The sequence below is a fragment of the Petaurus breviceps genome, unplaced genomic scaffold (assembly GCF_028583685.1).
Source record: "Petaurus breviceps papuanus isolate PSGF00001 unplaced genomic scaffold, PetGlider_PUasm1.0 174, whole genome shotgun sequence".
NCBI lineage: Eukaryota > Metazoa > Chordata > Mammalia > Diprotodontia > Petauridae > Petaurus > Petaurus breviceps.
In genome coordinates this window covers 60,593,927-60,607,002 of record NW_027185761.1, presented here as the reverse complement: position 1 = coordinate 60,607,002, position 13,076 = coordinate 60,593,927, and the positions used below count along the sequence as shown (strand labels likewise).

The 13,076-nt window shown below is 48.4% G+C and overlaps 1 protein-coding gene and 1 long non-coding RNA gene across 10 annotated transcripts in view; one reads left to right on the top strand and one right to left on the bottom strand.

Moving 5' to 3' along the window:
* NT5C3A (5'-nucleotidase, cytosolic IIIA) overlaps window positions 1-13,076 on the bottom strand; it is a 79,408-nt gene that overhangs the window by 33,989 nt on the left and 32,343 nt on the right. The window contains exon 1 of one of the 9 annotated variants that reach the window (XM_069084292.1): window positions 4,465-4,484. The exons of 4 other annotated variants lie outside the window; for them this stretch is intronic. The gene's annotated coding sequence lies outside the window, so the exon portion shown is untranslated. Of the gene's footprint in view, window positions 1-2,608; window positions 2,712-4,464; window positions 4,485-13,076 lie in introns of those variants that run through there. 4 more of the 9 variants (XM_069084288.1, XM_069084290.1, XM_069084293.1 and 1 more) reach the window with 4 other exon arrangements.
* On the top strand, window positions 148-4,451 carry LOC138158198 (uncharacterized). The gene is made up of 3 exons (XR_011167589.1): window positions 148-773; window positions 1,737-1,975; window positions 3,115-4,451. It is a non-coding gene; the product is annotated as an uncharacterized lncRNA (long non-coding RNA).

The following is a 13,076-nucleotide window of genomic DNA, read 5'->3' as shown; positions in this document are numbered from 1 at the left end:
CCAATACAAATAGTTGGACATTTGTCTATAACTTAAGAGTCTGAGTGTAGTCTGGGGCATTGGAAGTGACTTGCATAGGGTCACACAGTAAGAACAGATCACAGATGGGACTTGCCCTAGGTCTTCCTGTCTCCTAAACTAGTACAATACCCTGCCTCTCCTGGATTTTTTTTAGAGTTCTCAGCAGCTTGCTTAAGGTTCACTTTTAAACTCTGCTTTATAAAAATAACCTCACATCTTCATACAAATTTCAATCCAGCGGCCCCTTGTGATTTCACAGGACAATAATGATTTCTCTTGATTCGAAGATAACACCCCGTGTTAACCACACTGGATTCCATCATTCTCATGGATCAGTATTATTATGCAGCCATAGAAGTGTCAGAGATAGTAGCATAAATGTCAGCCTTCTGGCATGAACCTGAGAGAGGCCACAGAAAATCAGGGCAGTGTATTTTTAAATTGATGGTCTTGTAAACCTACACGGCTTGATAAAGACAGTCCTGGCAATTGCTGCTCTGTCACCTGTCACAGAGGCTCTGATGATGTTGGAAAGCCAGCTCAGTCTGAGCAGCCTGAGGCCAGGTTAGAAATGGGAATTCTTGGAACTTTAGGAACAACTTTGTGATTGTTGTTATCTGCAAAACAAGGTTTTGAAGACCCTAGAATGTTGACATGTGGAAAACTGATCTTTTGAAAGTGGACATATATTACCTTGTGAGCTTGCAGTCTGTGCCAACATCACTGGAGAGAACCAGGCAGTTAGACTGAAGGTAAGAACCCCCTTACTGAAACTGGGTCACACTGGTCAACCACTGAGGTTTTCCTGAAAGCTCTTTGCTTTATGATAACTAAGACTTGATAACATACAGTTTGCAAATCCCTTGATGAAAACTCATTTTATATACTAACTTTTTAGTGGCTTCTTATAATGAAAAATATATTTGAAGGCTTGAAATTCAAAGGAATCAAATGACTTCTGAAATGATGTTTTCTCTTTCTGTCTTAAAAAAATACCTATGTTTAAAATAGAATCTCCCTCTTGGCATCCAAGTTAATTAATTGCTTAATTACACAGGCCTCCTTTCATAAATCATTCTAGAAATTTTCTACTAGAATCAATGTCTAGTTTGAAACTTAAAAAAACCATACAAATGATATCTCGTATTATAATAAACCTTTAGAAACATTACTAAAATTTAAGCAAACCCAAGAATTTTTATATTTTCCTTGATTCAAAACCTTATAGTCAGCCCCTAGAATGCTCTTAAAAGTTTCATCTCATTTTAAGAAACATATTTTTAGGTCTTTTCTTGGTGGGTCAGAGCACTGGATTCTGAGCTGAAATGGTTCCTCTGGGGTAACAAAAGTAAATACCTTTTACTTGAACACGGATTTCAACAGAAGGGATATGACATCGAGCTAAGAATATGAAACTCAAAACTGAAACTATCCTGTAGAGTACCCTGTGCCCCAGACACCATGACCAGACTCAGGGGTGTCAAAGAAATTTCAAATGCTGGCAGAACAAAACAGCAATTGAGACCCAATTTCTTAAATATTTCAGGTCAGCCTTTCCATTAGAACTTCCCAGATCTTCATAGGACCTTGGGATTCACAGTGCTGGATAAGGCTTTGGTGGCCATCCAGCCCAAGCCTGTCACTTTACAGACAGGCAAGATAAGGCACAGGGTTGCTGCAACTTGTATAGGCAACCTTACTTATTTTTTTTCAAGGAATGCAGAACAGGCTGTTGTAATCTAGATGACAACTTCCTGGAAGCAGTAACTTTGACTGAACCTGGGTGCTGAACTTAAGAACTCCTCAGAGATCTGTCCTTGATCTTGTCCTGGGATGGCAATTTGGATCCACAGACAGAAGAGCTTAAGCTGCACACGGTCAACAACACTCAAGCCAACCACCAGAAAGCAGTGGCTTCATCCTCTGACCTTCTCCTGCCTTTGGGCCTCTAGAGGTAAATGTAAACAAAAGGACAGGAGGGCACACACTTGGCAACAGACCAGGGCTTCCCACAACTGCGAAATAACAAGTGAATTCTCAAAACAACATAGCATTTTAGGCTGTTGCTTTCACATATTTATATCTTAAGCTTCTAATTTACTAAGAAAGACTTATACAAGCTTCACTGTTAACAACAAGTCATTTATAACAGCACACCAGAATATCGTCACTGGCTTAATCCCATTCTAGGCCACCTCACCTTTGATAATAAACTAAACACGGCCCAGTTGTCTAGACTGGCCACCCAAAACCTGGGCACTCACCTGAATCTACAACCTGATTTAGAGGGTAAGTGAATGGACAGGATATCGATTCATACAAGATTCAGGTCTTATTCTTGGGTACTCTACATACCACTGCTTATTTTGGCTAATCAGCAAGGATCCAAAGAAAGCTTTGAGATGAGCCCCTGACACTTGAACTATCTTCCCCTTTTTGAGCTCTCAGGGGTCAGAAGTGCTGTGCTGGGCTCTGCTGCTTCTTCTGCCAGTTCTGCCAGGCTGTCTAACTCTCCGGGGGAGCACCCCCAAATCCAGCTGGGAGCCGTGCTCCCAGTACAAAGTTTACATGAATCAGATACACTTACCAGCGAAGTTTGCCGGAGGAGCTAGAGCAGTAAAAGAAAATTCTTCCTGCCTGCGAATGACTAATATAGGCAGCCCAAGGTGCAACCGAAGGCGGTCCCAAAGGGCCTGACTAATCCCCGTGCAAAACAAACAGTCCTGGGCCACACGTCGTCAGCAACATTTGCACTTTGGTGGGGGGGGGGGGGGGGGGGGGGAGCTGCCTCCTCGAGCTGGGAGGAAGCCTGTGCTACAGCAGCAAGGAGTCTGGGCAGGAAGATGGACAAAAGCTCCCTTGGTTTACCAATTGTGCAAAAACACGGCAGGGGGCCGGCGGGAGGGGGGGTTACTGCATTACCAGGATCAAACAGAAAATGGCAAACTGCTTGGAAATAAAAGATGCTGAAAGTGTTTTCAACAGTTTGAGAACACCAGGCGTGTTTTGCTATAAATAGTAATGTTGCCATAAACTTGTGTGTCCGGACATGGGAGATAAGGCTGGCCGGGCACCCTCTCTCCCTCTCTGCAGTTTTATCATCGGGGGCACTGCCAAACTGACGTTCTGCAAACGTATTCTCTGTCAGCCTCGTGTCCAGTGGGAGAAATCCAGCCCAAGCCTTTCTCCAGCTGTTGAAGGCCACAAGCAGCCTTGTTTATGCTGAATGTTTTAATAAACCGTAGATCACCGAGTCATGCTACAGTTTCCATTTATGGGACGTCCAGCTACGGATGGGAACATCTTGCAGTTAACGTGCTTTTCCCAAGTGTGAGCAGATACGGCTGAACCTTGGATGCCTCGGGTTGGATGGGGCCTTGTGGGGTTGAGTCCATGCTGTGAGGCAGCCTCAGCTAGTGGGAGGGGATGCCCTGCCCGAGGGGTAGGCCACTATGTTCCTGGAATGCTCTAACTGCTCATGAATGCTTCCAAATATCAAACCCACTCACTTCCTCCTGGATGAAGCCTCCACCCCCAATTCTTCCCAAAGTGGCCCAAGCAGAACAGACTTAATGGCTCTTCTATGTGGCAACTTGAAAGTATGTGAAGACCCCTCTAGCCCCAAACACACCCAAGGGTTCTTTTCCCAAGGCTAAACCTGATCTGGGTAAGACCCAGAGCGAGGGGGAAGACCCATCTGCACTACAAGGATCATGTCATCTGATCCCCACAATCCTGGGAGGTGGTGCCATCATGGCCCCATTTTAGAGCTGAGGAGACTGAGGCAGACAGAAAGTAAGTGTCTGAAGAAGGCCTTGGACCACCTCTTCCTGACTCCAAGGTCAGCACTTCTAGCTAGGTCCAGGCACAGGGACAGAGCCAGAGTCTGGACTCCTCCCATCGAGGCAGGCCAGCACCTTCCTGACCCTAAGGCACTGGAAGGTTAAGAGACTTGGCTAGAGTCAGTCACAGCCACCATCAGAGGCTGCCCTTGAACTCAGGGCTTTCTGATCCTGACATCAGCTCTCTGTCCACTCTGGGGTTGCCTTTAACTACCATGCATGTCTCCCCACAAACCCACAAAGAGTTCAAAGAAAAGGTCTTCCATATGCAAAATTATTCAGAGCGGCATTTTTTTTTTGTGGGAGGAAAGAACTGGAAATAAAGTGGGGGCCAATCAGCAGGGGAATGGTTCCTGAATATAATGTGCCATAAGAAATGACATGGATGGGAGATCTGGAGAAACTTGGGAAGACTCATCACGTCTAATGAACTGATGCAGGCTGGAGGGCATCTGGCCAGGAGAAGGAGGAACCCAGGGCCCAAGAGAACACAGAGGCAGACAAGCACAGAAAGCAAGAGCCTGGCCGCCCGCACTGGCCCATCCTGGCGGCACCGGCCCATCCCGGCTCCAGGAGGCTGAGAGGGAGTCCCACTCCTCACCTGTGGGCAGAGTGTGGTCCTGTGGGGGCAGAACAGCAGGGCCGGGGTGTGCTCTGACAAGCAGGGGCTTCTACTGGGTGTCTTGGGAGAGTGTCTGGGGGGGCAAAGGAGACGCCTGAAAACCAAATCAAGGAAGACACAGACACAAGCCAACGGAAGTTCAGAAGGGACAAACAAGGCGGTTTTGTTACTACTGTGCCATGGTTTGAATAGCCTTTAAAAAAGCAATAATAAAATAAAAATAATAATAATACATAATACAATAATATGTAATACAAGTTGACAGTTCCATCGACAAATCTCTTTCTATCTTTTGTATGCTGAAATCACGTTCTTGAAGTTCATAAGAAAAAAATAGTTTAAATAAATAAAAAAGATCCCTAGAGTTAGGCCTAAGAAGGTTACAGGCCTACCCGGTGCATCAGGTCCTGGAGAGCCCCTGGGTGGGAGTGAGGACAGTCTGAATGGGGAAGGCCTTGAGACAGCACCAGATGAAGACCCCCTGAAGAGTTGGGGGCTACTCAGCCTGAGGAAAAGAAGACTGGGGTGGGAAATGTTCACTGCTTTCAGGTAAGTGGAGGCCCATCACACAGAAGACAGACTCTGCCTGTTCCTTTGGGCTCCAAAGGAAAGAGCCAGAAGTTGCTGGGGAGATTTCCGGAACTGAGAGCTATCCAAGGCAGGACAGATTGCCTTGACTTCCCATTTACTCAGGCCAAGCCTGGCAGAGCGCTTTGGGGGTCTGGGGTGGAGCTGCACGGGGGGGCTCCATGACCCTGAGGCCCCTCCCACTCAGGCTCTGTGCTTCTGGTTTCAGGCCTCTCCCCGAGGGGTCATCCCTGTCTATACGTGCTCTGCTTTCCAACGAGGTAGCGAGTATTCCTTGCACCCCGGGTATGTGAGCACCAAGATGAAGCCGTCCTTGTCCCTAAGGAGTCTGTACTCTCACGGCGGGTGGTGTCGGGGGAATGCAGCCTAGTCACACGCCTATCTCACGTGAAGAGGTGCCCTCTCTCCTCTCCAAGGTCAGCCACCCCTCCACATGCACCTTTGAGCCCATCTGATGGCATCTTCTCCAGTGGAGGGATCTCTCCTACTCTCCTGCACATTTTCACCTTCAATCTTTCCCTGGCCACCAACTGCTTCCCTGTCACCTGCAGACAGGCCCATGCCCTCCACCCTCACCCCTACCATCCCTGCTGGTTCTCTTGCCCTGCTCATACAAACTCTGTCTGGTGTCTTCACCCTCTCTGAAGCCTCAGCAGCCCCTACTAACTCTCTCCTCCAGAGTTATGGAGATCTCTGAATTCTCCTCCTTCTTGCTCTCTCTTGTCCTGAACAGTCCCTCCTTTCTAGGTCTTCATGAGGCTGCTCTGCTCCTGCCCAGCTGATGGCTTATTCTCAGTCTTCATGTTGGTCATACTCCTAACTTCGAGGGTCCCCCACGGCTCTTCTCTCTTTACACTAACTCATCTGGTGATCTCATCAGCTCCCATGGACCCAACTATCCTCTCGAGGCCTGCATATCCAGCCCTCACCTCTCTCCTGATTCCCAGTCTCACACAGCCAGCTGATTTTGGGGCATCTCATAGACACCTGAAGCAAAATAAGTTCTGGTATGAGCTCATTATCTTTCTTCCCTCTTCCTAACTTCAAGGGCACCGCCCTGTTCTCAGCAATCCAGGCTCACCACCTTGTGTCACAACCCCCACGTGCCATCTGCTGCCATGTCCTGTAGACTCTGCCTCCCTGGCACCTCTCCCATCGCCCTTCTCTCCCCTGCCATTGCCACTGCCCTGCTGTGGGGCCTCATTCCCTCACATTGACCCACTGCAAAGCCTCTCGGTTGGTCCTGCTCGTCTCTAACTGCTCCAAACTGATGTCCCTAAGTTGCAGGTCTGGCCAGGGCATCCCCTACTCAGTTACCTCCAAAGGCAACCCCTTCCCTCCAGATTAACAGAAACTGTTTGGCTCCTCAAGCCCTTTATAGGCCGGGCCCTCCTGCCTTACCCATCTCTACCCTCCAGAGGCCTCTCCGCTGCTCCTCAAACACAGCCATCCCCTACTCACTGAGGCCTTTTCACTGCCTGCCCCGGCCTGGGATGCTCTCCCTCCTCTCCTCCACCTCCCGGCTTCTCTAAGCCTTAGCTCAGGTCCCACCTTGTGCAGAAGCTCATTTCCCAGGCCCCTTCTCCCCCAAACTGCCTTCCATGTCATCTCATTGCTACCTAGTTATTTACGGGCTGTTTCCCCTCAGAATGGGGGCTCTTTTAAGGAAGGCATTGTGTGTTTGCCTTTCTTGGTTTCCCAAGCAATCTGAACGGTGCCTGGCATATTGTAAATACTTTACAAATGCTTATTGATTGACTGCCCGACAGTCACCAAACCCAAACCAAGGTTAATTGAAAGAAGGAAGAAGCCCAGAAAACAGGGGTGGGGTTAGTCAGGTAAGGCACCAGAGAACAACAGGTGGCAAGAGATGAGTGAAGGAGGGGAGGAGTCCAAGGATATGAAAGGAGGAAATGAAGAGGGAACACATTCCAGGTACTTGGGCTGGCTTGTACAGACCAGAGGCAGAACGCCAAGTACGGGAAATGGGTAGGAGTACTCTCAGGAAGGAGGGGCTGCAGCCACACATCACTGGCTCCCCAGAAGTCAGGGGGATCCTGTCAGGGCACTGAAGGCCTGTTAAGGGCTTCCCCTGTGCCAGACTCTGGGCTGCATGCTGGCTGGCATGGCCTTGACCTTTGGCAAGAGCTGATCTCCCGGAAAGGGGCCATAGAACAGTGTGGGGGTGGGGGGGGGGGGGGGGGGGGGGGGGGGGGGGGGGGCTGGCCTGTATGGAGGCAGTAGGGGCAGAAGCCTGAATCACGGGCTTAGGAGTCAGGACAAATGCCATGGATGCCCTTAGGCAAAAAGAGGCTGGAACTGAATGTATCTCTCTCTTTGCCTAGGGCTCCAGCCAAAAAAGCTTCAGGCTTGTAGTAATGGGATCTCAAAGGTCCCCTGGGTGTAATACCCCCTACCCCTTTCTAGGAAGCCTAACAGTCTTAGAAGGGATCCAGGCAGCAGCTAATTTATATAGCACCTCTTATGTTTGCCAAATGTTTTACATACATTGTCTCCTGTGGTCCTCAAAGTAAGCCTGGGAGGTAGACACTATTATCCCATTTTACAGAAGAGGGAGTTGCAGAGTGGCAGACTGGCTCACCCAGGGTCACCCAGCTATGAGGGAGGCAGAATACGAACTTAGTTCTTCCTAAGTTCAAATGCAGTGCTTTAGTTCATGATACTATTGACATTTACGCACTAGACCTGAGTTCAAATCCAGCCCGAGGTGCTTACTAGATGAGGGACCCTGGGCAAGTCACTTACCTTCTGCCAGCTTCAGTTTCCTCATCTATAAAATGGGGATAATACTTAGTCTCTCCTTCAGAGGGCTGTTGTGAGTGCTCTGTAAATGCTAGCTGCTACCATTGTGGTGATAACATGACTGTATTTATTCAAGAATTTTCTTGCTCATGAATTCTTTTTGCAACTATTAAAAAAAATCATTGTTCTCTTGAAGGGAAGCCAAATAAAATCCCTGAGAAGATCAACAGCGAACGCCATCAATGTGACTGTGAATAATTGTGTGTGCCAGTGTACATGTCTGCTCGCCATTGATGGGGAAAGAAAGGTTACATGCTTCTCATGGAGCACGGCAGCTCTAACCTCCCTTGCACCACAGCCTGCTTTGGCTCCATAGCACCTTTGGGATCAACAACTGAGTTCCTCTGTCTGACATTTAAAGCCTTTCACAACCTGACTCCAACCTTGCCCTCCAGACATTTTCTCTATCACTCTCCCTTCATGCCCTCTCCTGTCTAGCCACACTGGCCTTCCTGCCGGCCTTTGTGCAGGCTGTCCCTCATGCCTGGCATGCCCTCCCTCCTCAGAAATCTCAGTATAAATACTACCTTGTGGATGAGGTCTTTGCTGACCTCTCCAGCTTCCAGTGCCTTTCCCCACAAACTACCCTGCATTTTTCTAGGTACTTTTACTCGCTCACCACACCTGTATATTCTGTATTATGTTTGGGGTATGGATGTTTTTAGGGCAGTTAGATAGTGCTGTGCAGAGCACTGGGCCTGGAGTCGGGAAGACTCATCCTCCTGAGTTAAAATCTGACCTCAGACACAATGGTTGTGTGACCTTGGGCATGTCACTTGCCTCTGTTTGCCTCAGATTCCTCCTCTGTAAATGAGCTGGGGAAGGAAATGGCAAACCACTCTAGTATCTTTGTTAAGGAAACCCCAAAATGGAGTCACAAGGAGTTGGTGACAATGGAACAAGAATGCCAGCAATGTGTTGCTTTGATGATAAAAGGCAGGTGCCATTTATTTTTGGCACCCTTAGCGTAACACCTGGCATACAGCAGGCATTTAATAAATGCTTCTGGATTGACTGACTCTCATGCACCATCTCTAACTTGGATCTCGTTCCTATTTCCTCTTGCCTTCACCTACATTCTGCATGTGTGTGTCACCACAACTTCTAATGGAAGATAAAGGAAAACATTCCCCAAAGCATTTTACCCCCTTCCTCCCTTTGCTTCTTTCTTTTAAAGCAAGAGCAGGCCAGAGGCAGCGGCTGGGCAGGGCACAAGGGGAGCGGATGGTCTCACATGTGCAGCATGGGACTCTGCCGAAGAATCCCAGGATCATCAGGACTCCAGAATTCTGTGGCTGAAAACAACTTTAAAACTGTCCGATCCCACACCTTCACCTTGCCCCTGAACAGAGGGACCAGAGGCTGGATCTGTCCAAGGGCCCCCCCCCCCCCCGTTTCCCAGGATGCTGACTGAAGCTGCGGCTGCTTCTCTTTCTTGAGGCATTCTGGGAGCCAGATCAGGGCTGAGCACCACGGCACCATCCCTGCCTCCTCTGTTCTGGCCAGCATGCTATTCACCATGCAGCCGAGACCGTGAACTGTGGGAGGGGCTCCATTACGCGGGCCAGAGATCTGGTGCAAGGGCACCTCGCTCTGGGAAGCCTTTTCTGTGGCTAGTCCACTTGTCTCCATCAGTGTGTTAACTGAATTGTTTTTGAGGCATGCCTGACTCTCCATGACCCCATTTGGAGTTTTCCTGGCAGAGATACTGGACTGGTTTGCCATCTCCTTTTCCAACTCATTTTATAGATGAGGAAACTAAGGTAAACAGGATTAAGAGACTTGCCCAGGGTCACACAGATAGTAAATGTCTGAGGCAGGATTTGAACTCATGTAGACAGGTCTTCCTGATTCCACTGTGTTACCTAGCTGTGTGTGTATGTATTTCTAGAAACTGGCTTTGAACTCCAGCTCCAAAATGTAACAATGGTGGGTTTTTTAAACAGGATCCCAGATCTAGGTCTGGAAGGCACCTAAGAGGGCACCTAGTCTAGCCCCCTAATTTTACACATAGGGAAACTGAGGTGGAGAGAAGTTAGAGATTTTAGGCTCCTAGATCTCAAGGAGGAAGGCACCTCAGAGGTCATTCAGTCCAACACCCTCTCTCCATTTTACAGAGGAGGAAACTGAGGCCAAGATAAGTGTGAATGAAGCAACTTGCAGGGGAAGTCATACCATTGTAATGGAGCTGGGATTTGAAGCCAGCTGTTCCAACCCCAGATAGGGCAAGGTAAAGAGAAGTCTTAGATTTCTGTTTTAAAACAATTCCACATTACATTTGCATGCTAATGACTAACAGGTATGTATGTGGGCACTACCTATAATTTTCAAGATGAGTCAAGAGATATCAATTTCCTCCACATCAAAAGCATGTGAAGACTTTATGTTATGAAGAAGTGGATCAGGAAGAAGCACTAAAGCTCCCCGGAGCCATGATCCCATCATCATGGCCCACTCTGCACTAGCAACCATCACAACCCTGCTGTTGTCACTGTTTTGTGACTTCCTGTGTGGGTCCTTCTAAAGGGCCTCCACAATCATAAATGACACATTCATAGTGATTTGGAAAGTTTGCAAAGTCCTCTGCCCTTTCTATCATTTCATCCTCACAACAGCCCTGTGATCTTCTGAGACAGTGATGTCCCATGACCTGGACACACAAAGCATCATCCAGAGAGTCCAGATGTTAGGAAGGTGGCTTTGTGACAGGAAGAAATCTGGAGGCACAATGTGTGTAACACAAAGCGAGACACAATGTGCCAGAGCGATTCAGCTGCTCCTTCCATTCTCCTATTTGACTGGGGCACGATTCAAGGGCCCTTCACACCGGGGGTCATAATCTGGGCCACACTCAGTGTTCGCGACAGTTTAGTGTGGCCTGTATGTATAGACTGTTATTAGGTCAATCTCTCTTACATATAGATTGTCGGGCCTGTCTTTTTTACGTACAGATTGTTAGGTTGATCTCTTTTATTTTTCATGGATGGTGAGGTCGCTGTCTTTTATGTGTGGATTGTTAGGTCCATCTCTTCTGAGGGCCTGCAGATCCCACTGGAGAGATCTGGCAGTGGCCGGAGGGTTTAAGAAGTCCTGACAGTGTCACAGGCCCACGGAGACCATCTTTCCCATTTCCCTAGCACTTCCTGATGAATGGTGTCCCTTATGTCACAGCTGGGACACGGCTCACCATCAGCACATACACCAGTCTTACTCGTAGCTGCCATATCTCTCCACTTGGCAAGTAGATCAAGTATTTGCTGCCTGAGGTGGTTTCAGGGATCTTTCAATGATCTCTACCTGCTAAATCTGTCCAAGCCATGATGCTCAATGTTGTGACTTGTAACTATTTCCTGTTTTCTCAGAGAAATGAGCTCATTGAAACCGGTAAATTACTACAGCTGCTGTAATTCTGATCTTTGTTTGACTTTGTCCATGGTCTGGTGGGGCAGAGTGTGAAGGGAAGAGAGAGACAGAGAAGGAAAGGAAGAGGGAGGGAAGGAGGAAGGCTAGGAGGAGGGAGGGGGAGAGAGAGACAGAGAGAGAGAGAGAGAGAGAGAGGCAGAGATGCAGAGAGAGAGAGAGAGACAGAGAGGCAGAGAGAGAGTTGACTCTGAAATGACTTCTATGTATATCTAAAAAGTTATTTTCTATCTGCTGTGATTTCATCAATTCCATATTGGGGGCAGATTTTTGATGCCTGCCAAACTCATCACCTTCAGATGATGGTTTAAATTTTTTTTTAAAGATGTACTGGTCTTTGGGAAATTGCAAAGCTCCTTTAGTGACCCCAGACAACAGTCTCTGGGTATGACTCTGAGCAGCACAGACCAAAATGGAAGCACAGCAAAGAGATGTCATGAGAGAAACGTGAGATGAAGATGATGCTGACAGCTGATGTCCATATAACGCTCACCATGTACCAGGCACTGTACCAAGAGCATCCCAAATGTGATCTCATTTGGTTCTCATCATCTTGGGAGGCCAGTACTATTATTAACCCTATTTTACAGGTGGGAAGACTGAGGCAGAAGTGGTTAAGTGAGTGTCTGAGGCTGGGTGTGAGCTCAGGTCCTCCTGACCCCAGGCCTGACACCATCCCCTGCACCTCTCTGCTGAAGAGATGAACAGCAGACTTCCCACACTCCCCAGGGTATCCTCCTGTTGTCAGGAGGCTGCCAGGTCCCTGCCACACCAGGCGTGCGCCACCCTCTGGGGGGCATGGGCAGCGCCCATCAGCTGGGCTGGCTTGCCAGTTCCCCAGCCAGCAGACACGTGGCACGTGGCCTCCTGCTCAGACTTCCTTTGGCATTCTTTTGTTCTACTGTTGTGCTTCTGCTGATTTTGCCCAGCCTTGTTCATCTTCCTGTGCTTCTCTGGCTTCTTCTCCCCGGTCATTTCTTAGGGCACAGTGAATGATGCTCTGTTCCATTGCTGCACCTGTTTGTTCAGCATGCCTCCAGATTCTCTTCTGGAAGACAGAATTCACAACACACTCACGAAGCCTGTGAAGAATTCGTTAGCCTTGGGCCGCTTTCCCCCATGGTCCCCCAGCCCACTTTCTCATCAGGGTCCCTGAATGTCAAGGCTTTGACCTTCCTGGTAGGGGGGATTTCTGCTTCTCCTCCTCCTCTGTACTTTAAGGTGGGAAGACCACAACAGCCAGAAAATGATTATTTTGGGTTTGGGGCCCTTTGTGCAGAGGCTGTGAGCCATCTTCCCACTTAAGTATGATCTCTCTGCATCATCTGGCTTCATTTGGAGTGAGACTCTCAAGAACAAGGAGCTCAGTTCCTTCAGGGACAGGTAATTCACTGGTCATCTGAAGAGATTTTCTATCAGTGATGCAGACGGTCTAGGAAGGGATTCATGGGACTTTGGCTTTAGAGCTGGCAGAGGCCTGGGAGGCTAGCTAGAACAACTCCCCTCATTCTATAGACGAGAAAAAGAGGCACCAAAGACTGTAAGTGACTTGCTCAAGGTCCCACAGCTACTAAGTATGAGAAGCAGGATTTGAACACAATCCCTCTGACTTTAAAGCCAGCATCCTCTCTTGTCCTATGTGCTTCTTAGCATACTCTTTCCCTTTCCCCTGATTCCCTAGGCTGTAACATTCACTCCTGATCTGCTAACCTTCTGGTCACTGGTGCTGCCCCCTACTTTACAGCCTGGTTGGTTGCCAG